Source organism: Pinus tabuliformis, chromosome 2_2 (genome assembly GCF_031772625.1).
Source record: "Pinus tabuliformis cultivar Carrire ecotype Pingquan chromosome 2_2, CPIR1, whole genome shotgun sequence".
In the NCBI taxonomy this organism is placed as follows: Eukaryota; Viridiplantae; Streptophyta; class Pinopsida; order Pinales; family Pinaceae; genus Pinus; species Pinus tabuliformis.
The window spans coordinates 472,684,267-472,689,989 of NC_142300.1; the positions used below are offsets into that span (position 1 = coordinate 472,684,267).

Genomic DNA, 5,723 nt, shown 5'->3' on the forward strand with positions numbered 1-5,723 from the left:
CCCATAACATTGATTCAAAAGTACGTGGGTTTTCTATTGCTGTGATCATGAGTAAGGTATTTTTCATTTCCTAGCGGTTCACACGAATACTAAATCCTACATTACTCTCGTGTAACTACAAATTTCCCAATAGGCCGGAACTTTGCCTAACAATCGGGATCATAATGGACATAAGAATGGAAGAAAAAAATTTATAACAAGGTAAAAAGCATGAAGTGGGATCAATAGAAGATCGGGATTCATCTCTATTATTGATTGGTATGGATGGCAGTTTTCCTCAGCATCGCGGAAAATCTCTGGGAGGTGACTGGAGACTTAAAAGAGCGTCAGGTCCATTGTTAACCACAAACACCATGGCCAGCCCCCATTTTATGTGCACGTCCAAGTGGCAGTGCATCACCCAAGCACCTGCAATAAGTAATCACCATAATTACCATGACTATGCACAAAGTATCATCCAATTCAGAATAAGAGACGACACAGAAGGAAAATGGAATGCTGTGAAATAAATGCTCACCGGGATTGTCAGCCACGAATCTTATTGCAGCCCAGCCATTAACTGGAACGTTTACAGTGTTCCGCATAGGAGGATCCACCAGGTTGAACTTCTGAGGATCGGTTTGTGGATTATTGTTGCCAAATCCTGCTCCCACTATGTAGAAGTCATAACCATGGAGATGAATAGGATGGCTTTCGCCCGCAAATATATTTGTTCCTTGAAGAATTACTTGCACCGTTGTGTTATAATTAAGAACTTTCACTCTTGTACCTTTCACAGGGGACCACAGACCTCTGCTTATATTCTGTGCGGTATAATCAAATCGCACAGAAGGGTTATCGGGGAAGTCTATGGAGAATACTCCTTTCATGCCAAAATGTTGAGCTTGAAGAATTGACGAAGTTGTTGGCAGGACAAATGATATGTTATTCATACTTGCTGCAAATCTTGATCCGTTGGGACCCCCACAAGACTGCCCGGGGCATTTGATCAACCTTAAACCTATGGTGTAGAAGAGATTCTCGTTGACCATCTGAGGAACGAAGACGGGGTGATCTTGTGAGGCCAAGCTTCTGAGACCATTGGCGAAGCTAGTGGCACTCTGGGTGTCGTTATAGAATGGAAGATTCGGCATGATTGCAGCTGATTTATTAGAGCTCCCCTCGTATTCTAAAATGGCACTGGTAGTGGTGTTATCGAATGGAACCCCTTGCCCGCTGGAATATGCTCGAGCAGCCACATAGTATCTACCTGTAGCCTGATTGGCAGTTACAAGTATGTCTGTTGTCTGGCCGGGGCCGAGCACCAGAACATTCGTCTTAAGAGGCTTTGTATACAAAGCATCCACAGCAACAACGGTCATTGTGTGGTTAGCTACCGAGAAGAACAGGTCACTATTGAGAGCAGCATTAATGACACGCAGAAGATTAGTTTCCCCAGCTTTTACTGAGACGCTGAAGGTATCTGTATCCATCATTTGAAATTGATCATTTGCCAGCTGAACAGATTCAATCTATTTGATATGCGTTAATGTAGGAAGAAATGTACCTGAACTAGAACATTTGTATAAGTCGCCTGGTTGTCCATTTATAGTAAATGCATCTGAAACATTGGGGGCAGCTCCTGTTCGGGTTGCTTGATTCACAACATCAATAGGATTCCTATTCCACCATTCTCCTGCGAATTCAAACAGGGTCAAACATTTCAATCGCATTAGAATTTAAATTTAAACCAAGCTCCCAATTATATTTCTAACCAAGGGGCATAACAAACTGAATAGCTATAGCATACCTAGAAGAATGGGAATCTGGCGATGTGGCCTTGTAAATTTAAAGGGATAAGTGCTACCCAGTCTAGGCGAGATGATCAAAGGTCCGTAGACAGTAGCTCGAAGCCAAGAGCTGTGCGCATGCCACCAGAGAGTTCCTTCCTGACCAGTGATGGTGAATTTGTATGTGTAACTTCGCCCTGCGCGAATGGGGCATTGTGTTATAAATTCAGGTCCATCGGACCACCCTGTGCGAAATTGGCGCACTCAGTGCCTGTAAATACGAGCATAAACAATTTATTCCTTTTAACATGCAAAACCAGACATACACGATGCTCTGCCGTTTAAGGAGACTTAAAAATGCATTAACATCAATATGATGCAGTACTACTCGGTGGGTTAGAGGCGTGACGTAGCAGTGAATGGTAGCGTTATATTGCGCCTGGTTGTGCACTTTGATTTTAAGTTTGTCTCCGTTTCTAACATGCAGCGTTGGACCCGGGAACTGTCCGTTCACAGTGATGATATTGTGTGTCCCACATAGCCTTTTCACAGGTGTAGATCGAAGCTGAATTTTGCGATTAACCAGCCACAAACATCATTACATTACTAAGTGATGAGTTGATCAGATACCTGAGTATTACTCATACATAATCAATGAGCGGAGGAAATTACCGCAATTCATACAGAAGAATTTATGATATGATACATCCATGTTAGTGACAGACAATATATGAAGTGCACAGAGTGCTCAGAATACCAGAAACTAGGAATTGCACGTTAATGTTTATTCTATCTTAATAGACAGTGCTTTGCTATTATTTCTATGCGTCTGTCCATCAAAAAAAATTATGCGTTTGTCCATAAAAAAAAATTATGTTAAAAAAGCTAATGCACCCAGGATGCTTCATCTAAATCCATAGATTTATTTTTCGTTTACAAATATATATTTTCTCTAACACCCAATGGATTAAAGCAAAGACTTAAAATTCTAAGGGAGCAACATCTCCCAGCTCATTATAACACCTTTTTTCAAACAAACTCTAACATACATTTTAAATGGGAATATTGAAAGATGAGAAGACGTACAACGAATATCTGTTTGTGTAGCTTCGCAGAGGCCATAGCAGTCAGCCATGTTAGGCATATGACTATTCGAAACAACCTAGTCGCAAATGGGCATGCCCACAAATGTTGATTAAACCTTTCCATTGAATATAGATACTTTTAATAAACTTAGCAAGCTGCACAGTTTCTATTTCAACGTGCAGCTCCACAGAAGTTTGATAAAAAAAAAAAAAACCAAACATATGTGTGAGAGTAGTGAGATCAAAGTATTTATACATGTAAATTGCCAGTTGAACTCCGTTCAGTTTGGTGATAAGACGTTCAAGTTGTTAAAGCCGTAACAAAAAGGTCAAAGTTGGTGAAGTCAGAAGTTGTTAGAAAAGCCTAAACTCGGTGAAGTTAGGCGCTGAGCTCTAGAAAGATGAAGACACACTCTTCGTAGTCGACGTGTACCGCAGTGGAGGACACGGTCGAAGAAGAACACCTGAGTAACGTGCGTATTTGAAAGGTCTCTTTCCTCCTCGGTTACATAATGACGGGGCCGCTGGTTTTCTTGATTCCTTCGTTATAACTGCATTTTATATGACAGGAAAATAAAAATAACCCATACCTTGACGCGAGTCAACACTGTTCTCCTCGTTCCTTAATAATAATGGCTTTGTATGCTAATTGTTTCTCCTCATTATTTCCTATTCACAATATACGCAAAACTGGTAACGAAGAAAGCTCTTAATCAAGTTTGGTCGTTGAACCAATCATAAAATTACGAAGGGTACGGGGTACGCCATCGGATTATTATCAAATATTTGCATAGAGATTAAAATCCTTACCTATCCACTTTAGATTGTTGTTCTTCGATGCAACAGTTGAGATTAATTTCCTTTAGAATGCTAAAGAAATCGTAAGGAAATTGACAGCTGCAACATTTCAAATTAGTCCGTGCTTTTCCAGCGAAATAAAATTCCGTCGGTTCTTTATACTTTCAGTTGTCATTGCACACTCAAACCCGGATTATTACAAATTCTTGTCCAATTTAATGTTCGTATACTTTTCTTATACATTCAGTTGTCATTTCATACTCAAACACGGATTATTACAAATAATTTTCCAGTTTGATGCTTGTATTAATTATTAAGATAAGTTTCTTCTTCATTTGCTATCGTTATAATGAGCCTTCGCTAAATATCATTAGTCAAGTTCCTTAAATATTATTAGAGTCGCTGAAGCTCATTATGCTTAAGTTAATTTCAAAATAAGCATTTTAACAAATACTTCTTATTACATACATATTGAAAACTCAGTAAAGTATACTCTAGTGTTTTAAACTCATTATTTCTAATGTTGCTTTTAGAAATCTGTACTAATCTTGTTTCTACTTCAAATTATTCGAGTACTCTATACCAAAATATCATGTTAAAACCAGGAAAAATATTTAGATATCTCATTTCATATAAATAAATAAATATTTTACGAAAATATATTTATTTATTTACTATAATGCGGTGAAGCCATTTTTTTATTGTGAATTTTTGAGGTAACACTACAGATTTTGTAAATGGACACTATGCCTTCTGTTTAACGCGATTGGTTTTCCTTTGTACCATAATATGCCAATACTAATTTAATATTATAAATATAATTATTTATTTAATACTCTCTCGGTCAGCCCTAAGAGTTAGTTTAATTAGTCAAATCAGCTGGAGGTCACAGGGTCAATTCCCCAAAGCTCTTGGGGTCAAGCGGAGGGGGTGTGATCCCCTTCGGGGTCGATTTACCTTAGTATTTACCATGGATGTAGCGGCTACACACTGACCATGGGTATATCCGTGAACCACACGTGAAAAAAAAAAACAAAACAAAAAAACAAAAAAAACGCCCTCGGCCTTCTTCCCTTAGTTTAATGCCGTTAGCGTTCTTATACACTTTAATGTGCAAATACTAATTTAATATTATAAATTTAATTATTTATTTATTGGAGTACATTGTTTTTAAGGATAGTGGTTGAAATTAACGATGTTAATTTTACTCATTTTAATTTAGTTTTTCCCAAACCAGTGTATATGATTTGCTAAATACTAGCAATTGCCTCAAAAGGTGCAAAAGAGGCCAAGGTGCAAAAGAGGCCGATAAGTTTTTTAAATTGGAAAAATTGTATGAAAATTGGAAAAATAGTATGAAAAACTCATTTGTAGATATGTATGCCATATACCATATGTATTGGCAAATTTAAATTTTATATAAATATTGTAAAAGATGATATATATATATATATATATATATATATATATATATATATATCAAACTAAAAAGATTAATTTTATGTACTTCTAACAAAATATTAAAAATAGAGAATAGCGGATGTTGGAAACCACATAACATCTATAGTCTAAATTATATTATTAATTAAGTTTTTTTTAATTAATTAAAATTTATTTACAACGCATTTTAATTTACATATGAATGATAAGTGGTGCTATTTTAATTTCATATATAATCCAAATTAAGATACAAAATAATGAAATTTTGTAATGAAGATTAAGCCTTGGATAAACAAAAGCATACAAAGGCCATAAAAAGGCTTTTCAAAAGGCAATTTAGTGTACATTTTCTCCAATGAAAACACAAAGAGTATCTTAAACTGTGGCATACAAGAAAACGAAAACGCAAATGGCAACAATAGAATTGATCAAAAACTGTAACTTGGAAAAGTTGAAAACTAAGCCCTCGAGTAGTCTGCAAAAGGAATATCCAATCAATCCATAAAACTAAACAAGACTAATAAAATCGTAACAAACCTTTTCCATTAGAAATCATCATTGAATAGAGTGGCAAGAGAATCACTACCAACAAATTTCTCTTTCTCAACAAGCTTAGCTTGAAAATCATACC

General features: G+C 36.5%; 1 pseudogene; it reads right to left on the bottom strand.

Annotated features, from left to right (window-relative positions):
- Positions 1 to 277: 277 nt before the first annotated feature.
- On the bottom strand, positions 278 to 2,978 carry LOC149193379 (laccase-12-like; annotated as a pseudogene).
- Between the last annotated feature and the right edge of the window lie 2,745 nt (positions 2,979 to 5,723).